Source organism: Pelodiscus sinensis, chromosome 8 (genome assembly GCF_052426305.1).
Source record: "Pelodiscus sinensis isolate ZL-2025 chromosome 8, ASM5242630v1, whole genome shotgun sequence".
Classification (NCBI taxonomy): Eukaryota; Metazoa; Chordata; order Testudines; family Trionychidae; genus Pelodiscus; species Pelodiscus sinensis.
This window is the reverse complement of record NC_143059.1, coordinates 505,811-518,029: the sequence shown is the minus strand read 5'-3', so window position 1 is coordinate 518,029 and position 12,219 is coordinate 505,811.

Below are 12,219 nucleotides of genomic sequence, written 5' to 3'. Positions count from 1 at the left end.
CGGGGCGGAGGGGAAGTTTGGGGGGATCAGACTGCACGGGGGGGAGGAGTTTGAGGGGGGATCAGACTGCACGGGGCGGGGAGGAGTTTGGGGGGATCAGACTGCACGGGGTGGGGAGGAGTTTGGGGGGGAAGGGTTGCCGCGGAGTCTCCTCTCCCGAGTGGGGTCGGGGCATCAGCTGCGGACGCTGCCGTCTCTGAGGCAGGAGCCCCGCCCAGCAATGGGGAGGGGCGGGATGAGGGGGAGTAGGGAAAGTAGCCGCAGTGGCTTGTGGGAAACTGAGTGCCCCTGTCCGCAGCTCCCATCGGCCATTGCAGGGCCAGGGCAGGCCCGGCGCTGTTCGGCTGGGCGGGTGCAGCGGAAGTGACATCACAACGGGGCATTGACCAGGGAGCGACGCGGTTGGTCCCGCGCTCGTGTCACTCCAAGTGTTAGCGACGCATCCTGGGACTTGTAGTTCTCATAGTGCGGCCTCCCGGGGCACGTCGCAGCGCGCCCCGCCCCTATCATAGCCCCGCCCCCCGGCATAGCCCCGCCCAGCGTGTTCTTAGTTCGGAATGGGGCATTTCTACCCTAAGAACAATCTTTTTTATTCGGAAATAACGGCCCTTAGCAGAGCAACAGTGACACTCGGTAGTCACCGGCGGTAATGCACGTGTAATTCCGAAGCGCCTCCACAGTGCCGCTCGGTGGTCATTGCGGGTAATGCACGTGTAATTCCGTAGCGCCTCCACAGTGCCGCTCGGTGGTCATTGCCGGTAATGCACGTGTAATTCCGTAGCGCCTCCACAGTGCCGCTCGGTGGTCATTGCCGGTAATGCACGTGTAATTCCGTAGCGCCTCCACAGTGCCGCTCGGTGGTCATTGCGGGTAATGCACGTGTAATTCCGTAGCGCCTCCACAGTGCCGCTCGGTGGTCATTGCCGGTAATGCACGTGTAATTCCGAAGCGCCTCCACAGTGCCGCTCGGTGGTCATTGCCGGTAATGCACGTGTAATTCCGTAGCGCCTCCACAGTGCCGCTCGGTGGTCATTGCCGGTAATGCACGTGTAATTCCGAAGCGCCTCCACAGTGCCGCTCGGTGGTCATTGCGGGTAATGCACGTGTAATTCCGAAGCGCCTCCACAGTGCCGCTCGGTGGTCAGTGCAGGTAATGCACGTGTAATTCCATCGCCCCCAGCTGCTGTCCCTGCTCCGCACGCCACGTGGCCCCAGTCTTGCCCTTTGACAGCAGGCAAAGTAAGAAGCTCGTTATTTCCAGGCTCCGCGCAGCCCTCTCCCCTCCTGCCCCCGGCCCCCTCATCCCACACACCAGGCTCCGCGCAGCCCTCTCCCCTCCTGCCCATGGCCCCCTCATCCCGCACTCCAGGCTCCGCACAGCCCTCTCCCCTCCTGCCCCCGGCCCCCTCATCCCGCACTCCAGGCTCCGCACAGCCCTCTCCCCTCCTGCCCATGGCCCCCTCATCCCGCACTCCAGGCTCCGCGCAGCCCCCTCCCCTCCTGCTTCCTCACCCCAGCCTGCACCCCGTCCATACTCTTATCCCGGGGCCCTTCCTCTCCCCAGCCTGCACCCCCATCCATATGCTTATCCCGGGGCCCTTCCTCCCCCCAGCCTGCACCCCCATCCATATTCTTATCTCGGGGCCCTTCCTCACTCCAGTCTGCACGCCCATTCATGGGAGCCATCAGTCCACCTTTTCCCTGCACCACATTCAGTAAAGTGTCTGATCAGGGTATGAGAGCAGCCCTGAGCCTTTGTCTCCACTCAGCAGGTTGCACCACACAGGATATGTGGATGGTCCTGGGCTTTGTACAGCACTCCAGACTGACCCCTGGACACGGCTTCTGGGTCCTAGCCCTTTGCTGTCACTCCTGCCCGAGGGCTTTGCTGGCTCCAGACTGGGTAACAGCTGGGAAACTGGCTGGGCAGTGGGCTGAGAAGATACCGTCCGAGATGGACTTGAGCTGCCTGGACGTGATTCTCGGAACACGTGAAGGGTCCTCAGCGTTCGGCCTTCCCATGGCTCTGTGTGAGTAAGAGGTGCGTGCTTTGAAATCTTCAAGCGTCCTGGCAGTATGTTTCTTCTGAGGCAGAGAGCTTCCTGCTGGGGCACGGAGCCTGGTGGCTTGGGGACTGGTGAAGGGGCAGTAGGCGGTTCAACAGTGCGTGGATAGATATTCAAGGCCTCCGTTCTCTCCGAGTTCCTGGAGTGGCAGCGGGAGGGGGTGGCCGATGGTGGGAGGAGAAGCGATGCCGCGTCCTTGCGGACTGAAAAGCTAAGTTGTTTGTTTGTTTTTTCCCCTCAGCTGTGTTCGGTAGCGAGCGATAAGAAGTCAACCCTCCCGGTGTCCTCCCGTCTGGGGATGGAACGGAAAAGAGAACGGCGAGCTTGGGAGCTTGGTCGAAGCGAGGCGAGAACCGTCCTGCTGGGAGCGGAGCAGCCATCGCTGACCGGGAGATAAGTGTCGGGTCTGGAAATCTCTCGGCTTACGGCCCACTCGGGTCTAGGAAGGGAAGTCACGTTTGCTTAGACAGCGAGTCCGAGCGGAGGTTCCCGAGGTGCTTACTTGGTAGTGGGAGAAACAGGGCTCCCGTTTGTCAGGGGTGCTGGTTTCTCTGGAACACGGTGTCCTTCTCAGCAGACGCTTGGCTCGAGGAGGAAGACGCAAGGTGGTAAGGTTTCTGGCTGCCTCGCATGTGTTTCTCTCTTGTTGCTCTCTCGTATTGGCCAATACGTCCTGTCTGTCTGTTTCTGTCTGTGTCTTTGTCCTTGCTCTGCTTCTGCCGTGTCCTTGTACAGCACACTTGCAGGCATTCCAGGTGAGCATCTCCAAGGGTTAAGGGCTCAGGAGCCAACGGGAATTCAGCAGGTTCGCAAGTCGCGCAAGGGAGAGCGGTGGTGCGTCATGGCTGAATGACTCGGTGTTCTTGTAGAGGACCCGATACATAGGCGAGAGGGGGGGAAAGGGCTAAAGGATAGAATTCCCACAGCCACAGACTTTAGTGAGTGAGAGCTAACGCTGGGCTTTTTTGGCCACCCTTGCAGAGGAATCAGTGCGTGGCCGTGGGCGGAGAATAAATCGTCCGAGATGTACTTGAGCTGCCTGGACGTGATTCTCGGAACATGTGAAGGGTCCTCAGCGTTCGGCCTTCCCATGGCTCTGTGTGAGTAAGAGGTGCGTGCTTTGAAATCTTTAAGCGTCCTGGCAGTATGTTTCTTCTGAGGCAGAGAGCTTCCTGCTGGGTCACGGAGCCTGGTGGCTTGGGGACTGGTGAAGGGGCATAGGCAGTTCAACAGAGCGTGGATAGATATTCAAGGCCTCCGTTCTCTCCGCGTTCCTGGAGTGGCAGCGGGAGGGGGTGGCCGATGGTGGGAGGCAGCGGTGCGATGGTGGGAGGAGAAGCGATGCCGCGTCCTTGCGGACTGAAAAGCTAAGTTGTTTGTTTGTTTTTTCCCCTCTGCTGTGTTCGGTAGTGAGCGATAAGAAGTCAACCCTCCCGGTGTCCTCCCGTCTGGGGATGGAACGGAAACGAGAACAGCGAGCTCGGGAGCTTGGTCGAAGCGAGGCGAGAACCGTCCGGCTGGGAGCGGAGCAGCCATCGCTGACAGGGAGATAAGTGTCGGGTTTGGAAATCTCTCGGCTTACGGCGCACTCGGGTCTAGGAAGGGAAGTCAGGTTTGCTTAGACAGCGAGTCCGAGCGGAGGTTCGCGAGGTGATTCCTTGGTAGTGGGAGAAACAGGGCTTCCGTTTGTCAGGGGTGCTGATTTCTCTGGAACACGGTGTCCTTCTCAGCAGACGATTGGCTCGAGGAGGAAGACGCAAGGCGGTAAGGTTTCCGTCTGCCTCTCATGTGTTTCTCTCTTGTTGCTCTCTCGTATTGGCCAATACGTTCTGTCTGTCTGTTTCTGTCTGTGTCTTTGTCCTTGCTCTGCTTCTGCCGTGTCCTTGTATAGCTCACGTGCAGGCATTCCAGGTGAGCATCTCCACGGGTTAAGGGCTCAGGAGCCAACGGGAATTCTGCAGGTTCGCAAGTCGCGCAAGGGAGAGCGGTGGCGCGTCATGGCTGACTGACTCAGTGTTCTTGTAGAGGGCCCTATACATAGGCGAGGGGCGGGGGGGAAGGGCTAAAGGATAGAATTCCCACAGCCACAGACCTTAGTGAGTGAGAGGTCTCTTCAGTCACGCCGCTCTCGGATCTCGCTGCAGGGAGGGATTCTGGTGCCGCTCTCGGGTCGTGCAGCTTGGGGGTGTCTCTAGCGCTGCTCTCGGGTCTCGCTGCTGGGGGGGAGGGGTCTTTGGGGCCACTCTCAGGTCGTGCTGCTGGGAGGGAGTCTGGCGCCTCTCTCGGGTTATGCTGCTGCGGGGAATCTCTGGTGCCGCTCTCGAGTCGCGCTACTGGGGGGGGTCTCTGGCGCCTCCTTGGGATCATGCTGCTGGGGGGGTCTCTGGCTTCGCTCTCCGGTCGTGCTGCTGGGGGGGGGTCTCTGTTACCGCTTTCGGGTCGCGCTGTTGGGGGGGTCTCTGGTGCCGCTCTCGGTAGTGGTGCTGGGGGTGGGGTCTCTGTCTCCACTCTCGGGTCGCGCTGCTGGGGGGAGGTCTCTGGCGCCGCTCTCGGGTCGCACTACTGGGGGTGGTCTCTGGAGCCTCCCTCCGGTCATGCTGCAGACGGGGGGTGTCACTGGCCCCGCTATCAGGTGATGCTGCTGCGGGGGGTCTCTGGCACCTCTCTCGGGTTTTGCTGCTGGGTGGGTGTCTGGGGCCGCTCTCGGGTGATGCTGTTCGGGGAGGTCTCTGGCGCCGCTCTCCGGTAGCGGTGCTGGGGGTGGGGTTTCTGTCTCCACTCTCGGGTAATGCTTCTGGGGGGGTCTCCGGCGCCGGTCTCGGGTCGCGCTCCTTGGGGGTGGGGTCTCTGTCGCCACTTTCATCTCATGCTGCTGGGGGGGGTCTCTGGCGCCACTCTCGGGTGATGCTGCTGGGGGGGGGCCTCTGGCTCCCATCTCAGGTTGTGCTGCTGGGGGGGGGGAGATCTCTGTCGCCGTTCTCTGGTGATGCTGCTGGGGGGAGGGTCTCTGGCGCCACTCTTGGGTCGCACTGCTGGGGGCGGGTCTGTGGTGCCGCTCTCGGGTCTTGCTGCTGGGGGGGGTCTCTGGCACCGTTTTCGGGTCACTCTGCTGGGGGAGGTCTCTGGCTTCGCTCTCGGGTCACGCTGCTGGGGAGGGTCTCTGGCGCCGCCCTCGGGACTTGCTGCTGGGGGGGGTCTCTGGCGCCGCCCTCGGGTCGCAATGCCGGGGGGGTTCTTTCGCGCTGCTCTCGGGTTTTGCTGCTGGGGGGGGGGAGGGTCTCTTGTTTCGCTCTCGGGTCATGCTGCTGGGGGGGGGACTTTGCAAGCGGGGCCGGGTACTAAAGGCACCAAGCAGCTGGCGGAATCACTGAGAACAAGGGTCATGGGGTCGGGGGTTGGTTGAGACTCTTTGGACCAGAGGCAGGGGGTCCAGGCTGCCAAATGTGTCGCGGAGAACCTCCATCTATCGGACGCGGCTTCCTCTCCGCGCTTGCAGAACCGAGCAGCTAAAAGTGTTAGAAGCCAAATCAGAGCGGCTCATGTGTGTGTTAGAAACGGCTACGGGGAGCCAATTGCACTGGCACCTGACGCCTTCTTCAGCCCTTTGTTGCTGCATTCTCAGGCTGGCACCTCTCACAACCATTCATTCATCGTCCAAGCACTCTCTCTCTTATGTACATTCCCTAATTAATGTTTCCCATACAGTATTTTGCATAATAATACAAGAGTTGTAGTTACAAAAAGTTACAAACGTTTCTGGGTGGCATTTCTTAAAACATTCTCTCTCTGAGCGCTGAGTTAGTTACTGTTATAGTTACAATGCTTCACTTTGCGATTAGGGTTAAGTGCTTCACAATGCTTTGAAGAGAACGGTTGTCAATTGTGTAACAGTAAGTTTGAGCGTGCCCTGGCGCACAGCGAGGGGAGCTGTTTCTGGCTACATAGTAGTATATTTTTAACAGTTTGAAGTTACATGACCTAATATTACATTCCTAACCAATTATATTCTAGAGGGGCAAAAATGTTTAGATTTATAATTAAACAATCCTAACAAATAATAATAATAATAATTATAAATCTAAACACTTCTCAAGCTTGATAACACTAAATCTAAACACTTTCACAAGAATAAATCTAAACACTTCTATGCTTCTTCTACTTAACAAACTTCTCCTCCTTAGACTTGTAGTTGTGGGGAACAAATTCTGGGGAGTCACTTCCACTTGGGGAATCCTGTTTCATACTTGACTATGTTCTCCCTACACTAAGGCTGGCCGAGAGACTGTCCCGGACTGATCGTAACAGACTGTTCTGTCCGCGAATGGGCTGAGAGTAAAGGGCGTGTTCGGAATCTGTGGCGCCCAATCTGAGGCTGTCCGAGGTGACTCTTAACGGACTGCTCCGTGCGCCAATGGGCGGTGACTCAAGGCGTGTTCTGGGGCTGCTGGCGGCCAATAGGTTGTCCGGGGTGGATTATAACAGACTCTTCTGTCCGCGAATGGGCTGTGACTAAGGGGCGTGTTCTGAATCAGAGGCACCCAATAGGCTGACCCGGCTGCATCTTAACGGACAGCTCTGTCTGCGAATGCGGTGTGACTAGGGGGACTGACCTGCCACTGCTCTCGACCAATAGGCTGTCCGGGGTGGATCTTAATGGACTGCTCTGTCCTCGAATTGTCTGTGACTTAGGGGTGGTTCCTGGCTGTGTGCCAGCCAATGGGCTTTCGGAAGACAGCCTTGGCGGAGGATAGCGTCGCCCAATGGGCTGTCAGCAAAGGGGATCCTGCCTCTGGTTCGGCCAATGGGCTGCCGCAGGGGGGCGTTGTCTGACTGGGCGGCCGGCGCCGCCATGACAGGAAGGTCCGAGGAGCGCGCGGGGGCGCGAGCGAATCCTGGGTCCGAGTGCGAAGCTCCCCGCCCCCAGCCCGCCCCTTGTTGGTGTCTGGCCCGGGGGAGGAGGGGGCGCGAGGGAAGGTGGGGGAGCGGGCTGGGGGTGGGGTGTCTGGACAGGGGTGAGGTGTAGGAGCAGGCTGGGTGTGAGGGGCCGGGGGGGGCGCTTGGCACTGGGGGGGCAGGAGGGGGTGAGGGGCCGGGGGGGTGCTCGGCACTGGGGGGGCAGGAGGGAGGGGGAGGGGCCGGGGGGGGCCTTGGCACTGGGGGGGGCAGGAGGGGACAGGGCGCGGGAGAGCGCAGGCGCGGGCGGCGCTGGCTGGGCGGGAAACTCCCGGGACGCTCGCGCTGACGAGGCGGGCGGGAAAACGCTGCGGGGGGCGCTGAGGGGCGGAGCCTGGGGGGCGGGGCGGGAGCTGGCAGTGACGTGGAGCCCCCCCCCCCCGCCTGCTTCTCTCCGGGCCCCAGGCTGGACATCGGCGGGGCGGCCCCTGGCGGAGGTGGGGGGGCGATTTCTGCCCCCCCCCCGGCGCTGCAGCCTCCCCGGGGAGCAGCGCCCCTGTGACCCCCCCCCACGTGGTGCCGGGGGAACGGGGCTGTGGCCCCCCCTTTGGGGCGCGGGAGCTGACCCGGGCTCCAGTCACGTGGGTGTCCCGGGGAGGGGGGGCTGCGGGCCACCGGGGCCCGGGAGTGTCACGTGCCCCTTCCCCCCGCCGGGGAGCCGCGCGCCCTCGAGGGGTGGTTCCCGCGGGCGGGGCACGCACAGAACGTGTCCCGCACGCGGGGGGGCGGGGCGGCCTGAGCCCTGCTCCCCGCGCTGCTCGCTGCCTGGGGGCGGGGCCGGGTGCCCGCTGAATCCCCCCTGTGCCCGGGGGGGGCAGTTCGGCGGGGGGCGCTGTGGGGGGGGATGCTCTGGCCCTGGCTGCCCGCAGTGCCGCCCAGTGCCCGGCTGTGCCTCCTGCAGAGGCCGAGAGCGTCCTGGGTGGGGGCGTGTGGGGAGGGGGGGGGTGGCTGAGAATTGGGGGGCAAACAGGTGACAGACAAACCAACCGACAGAAAAGCCTCCCTGCCTGGCCCCCAGCTGAGCGGAGAAACGTCCCCCTGGCGCCAGAGCACTGCAGGGCCCAGCCTAGTCGCTTTGTGCGCTCCAGCCCCACGGCGTGGGGAGGGGGCGACGGTGGAGGAGCCCCAAGCACCCAGGCCTTAGGTTCCCCACCCGCCTTCTAAGCACTGAGCATTTTAGGCCTGGCTGGACTAGAGAAGGGGGCACCAGGGGAGTTGCCGCTGAAGGCGCGCGGCCGCGCACAAACACCCCTCTGCCGCCCACCTCCCTTGCGGAGCCTTGCAGCGGCACTCGCCTTCCTGCTGGCCGGGGAATGGCGCGGTTGTTTTCCTGATCTGGTGGAGGGCGGCTGCCCCGTTGTGTCCCTGCTGGGGCAGCCTCGCCCCACCTCCAGCTGCGATTGGGGCTTCTGTTTGTTTCTGTTCATACAGTTTGCTGCAGTTTTCCATCCCCGAGGACCTGCATGAAGCTGGTCCGACCAGAGATACTGGGATCGATTTTTAAGAGTAAGAGGTTTTGTTTTTAAAGCAGGGGTGAGGAACCTAATACCCCAGCTCACGTGAGTGTGGCCCTCGAGACTCAAGGTTCCCACACTAACGCTCTAGCTCCCCTCCAGATTGGTGATAGAAATGTAGCCGTGTTAGTCTGGGGTAGTTGAAGCAAAATGCAGGACAATGTAGCACTTTAAAGACTAACAAGATGGTTTATTAGATGATGAGCTTTCGTGGGCCAGACCCACTTCCTCAGATCAAATAGTGGAAGAAAGTAGTCACAACCATATATACCAAAGGATACAATTAAAAAAAAGAACAAATATGAAAAGGACAAATCACATTGCAGAACAGGAGGGGGATGCGGTGGGGGGGAAGGGGAAGGAAGGTAAGTGTCTGTGAATTGATATTAGAGGTAGGGAGAGTGGGATGTTTGTGAGTTAATGGTATTAGAGGTGATAATTGGGGAAACTATCTTGGTAATGGGTGAGATAACAAACATTTGAACTAAGTCCTTGTTGGAAAGTGTCGAATTTTAACATGAATGACAGTTCAGAGGATTCCCTTTCAAGTGCAGATGTAAAAGGTCTTTGTAGCAGAATGCAGGTGGTTAAGTCATTGAGAGAGTGTCCTTTCTGGTTAAAATGGCAAGAAACTGTTTTCTCTTTGTGATCTTGTCTGATATCTGTTTTGTGGGCATTAATCCTTTGGCGAAGTGTCTGAGATGTTTGTCCAATGTACATAGCAGACGGACACTTTCGGCACACGATAGCATAGATTATATTTCTGGATGCGCAGGAATATGTGTTCTTGATCTTATAACTCACTTGGTTGGGTCCAATAATGGTATCAGCAGAATGAATATGTGGACAAAGCTGGCAACGGGGTTTGTTGCAAGGGAAGGTACCAGGGTTAATATTAGTGTGGTATGTCCTGTGGTGGTTGGTAAGAATGATCTTGAGGTTAGGTGGTTGTCTATAGGAGACTATGGGTCTGTCTCCCAGAGCCTCTTTGAGTATGGTATCCTGTTCCAATATAGGCTGTAGTTTATTGATAATGTGTTGGACAGGTTTAAGTTGGGGGTTGTAGGTGATGACAAGTGGTGTTCTATTGTTGGTTTTCTTGGGTCTGTCTTGAAGTAGATGGTTTCTAGGTATTCGTCTGGCTCTTTCAATTTGCTTTTTTATTTCTCTGGGTGGCCAGATTGGAGCAGACAAATTCTGCTAGCCTGCCCCGCCCCGCCCCGCCCCGCCCCCCGCCCCCCCCTCCTCACAAGCTCCGGTGTGCGAGGGGAATGTGGGAAGCCTCTTCCTCCTTCTCAGTTGGGGCATGTGTTAATGCGGATGGTGGGGTTTGGGATTTTTTTTTTCTTCACTCTTGTGTGTAGGGTTGCCAGGTGTCTAGCACTGAGCCAGACAGCCCGGTAGTTGCACTTTTTGTCCGGTAAATAAATTTAGAAAATACCGGACATACAAAATGTCCAGTATTTTCTGCTTTTCCTCTGTGCCCAGCAGAAATAATCCGGGGCGGGGAGATTGGCTGACTAATTAAAGGGGTCACAACTGGATTTTGCTCAACAAAAATGTTCCTGGTGGGGTTTTTTTGTTTGGTTGGCTTCTTTCCCTCAACAAAAATTTTCCTGGCGCCTTTTTTTTTTTTTTTTTTTTGCTGAAACCATCTGGCAACCCTACTAGTGTGTGCCTTCCGCCCCCCCAATAAGGTTCCCCACCCCGTCTGAAAGCGAGAGTTGGGAGAACAGGTTACCTTGCGTTCCTGTGTCCTTATAAGGAAGTTGAAGGCTACTATAAAATCCCCCCTCATGGTCTCCTCTTCAGACTAAAGAAACCTAAATCCCTCAGCCTCTTCATAGAGCAATTGCTCCAGCCCCCTAATCATTTTGGTTGTCCTCTGCTGGACCCTCTCCAATGTGTCCACATCCCTTCTGTAGTGGGGGGCCCAGAACTGGACACAGTACTCCAGATGTGGCCTCACCAAAGCCGAATAAAGGGGAATAATGACATCTCTGGATCTACTGGCAATGCTCCTCTTAATGCAACCTAATATGCCATTAGCCTTCTTGGCTACAAGGGCACACTGTTGACTCATCTCCAGCTTCTCATCCACTGTAACCCCCAGGTCCTGTCTGCAGAACTACTACTTAACCGGTTGGTCCCCAGCTTGTAACTATGCTTGGGATTCTTCCATCCCAAGTGCAGGACTGTACACTTGTCCTTGTTGAACCTCATCAGATTTCTTGTGGCCCAATCCTCCAATTTGTCTAAGTCATTCTGGACCCTATCTCCGCCCTTAGGCATCTTTTAGCCTTTTTGTTCTATTATTGTTTTTCTATTTGGTACTAGAAAATCAAACTTTCCTCCTGCTTGGGCCTCAAGTTTCACTCCAGCAGCCCTTCCACAAGTAGAATCGTCTGCAAAATAAAATGTCAGGGCTACCGTCATTAAGGTGCTTGTCCCTGTAAGGACATGTGACTGAACTGGTTGTTCAGAAGGTTTCTGGTGAATTGGTTTATGCACAGGTATGCCTCCCGTTCTTCTTTAACCACCGCAGTCTCTTGTTTTTGTCCGGAAGCAAATTCTCTGCCAAGCCACCTTTTTTCCCTTTCATGTAATTGTCTGCTCTTTCGTTCGGTGTGGTAGACTTGTTCTAGTGTGGCATTAGACAACCGAGCCACAGAAAAGTCTGCCTTGGTACCACTGAGTACCGGCCCAGACCAAAGTAGCTTTCAGACACCTTAAGAGAGTCTTGATTTGCAATTCTCCCCTTTCTTCTCCTTGGATTTTCAACTAGGAAAGTGTGCTAATCATCTGCTTTTGCGGAAAAACTTGCCAGCTGTCTACACTGGCCGCTTGAATTTCCGCAAAAGCACTGACGATCTCATGTAAGATTGTCAGTGCTTCTGCGGGAATACTATGCTGCTCCCGTTCGGGCAAAAGTCTTTTTCCGAAAGACTTCTGCGCAAAAGGGCCAGTGTAGACAGCAGAGAGTTCTTTTCCGCAAAAAAGCCCCGATGGCGAAAATGGCGATTGGGGCTTTTTTGCAGAAAAGCGCGACTAGATTGGCCACGGACGCTTTTCCGTAAAAAGTTTACATACCCAGTATCTTGTGAAGAACTTGTCACCTCAGCACAGGGTCCCGGGGCGGGCTTTACCATAAGGGACCCGGAGAGATCATCTAGGCCAGCTGGAGGGGGCAGGGGAGGGGAGGGGAGAGGAGAGGAGAGGAGAGGAGGTTGGCCACTGAAAATGTTGCAGTATTAATTTTCCTTTTATTTGACTTCATATCAAACAAATATTTACAGTTTAAATGACCTTGTTAATTCTCCCTTGTGTTAGTACTCTTTCTTCCAGAACGTTTTAAAAACACAGACGAGACATGTCTTCGCCTGGGTGGCAGGCATCCGAAGAAGGGCACGTGACCTCGATCTTGGAGCACGAGACAAAACTCACTCCGCTCCTGGAGGGGAAATGTTAGAGGCAACACTGGGCTCCAGTGAGCAGCAGCCAGGTGACGCACGTGTCTGTCCTTTCCACACATCTAGGGTGGCCTAGCTCCTAACCGTTCTCTGTCTCTTTTTCGGTCCCTGTAGACTTGGAGGAGATGAGAGGCTGGCCATGTGGTGGCAGAGACCGAAAGGAGCCACCCCCCCCGAGACCCTGCCGGCAGATGGAAACCAGACAGCGATCTATGG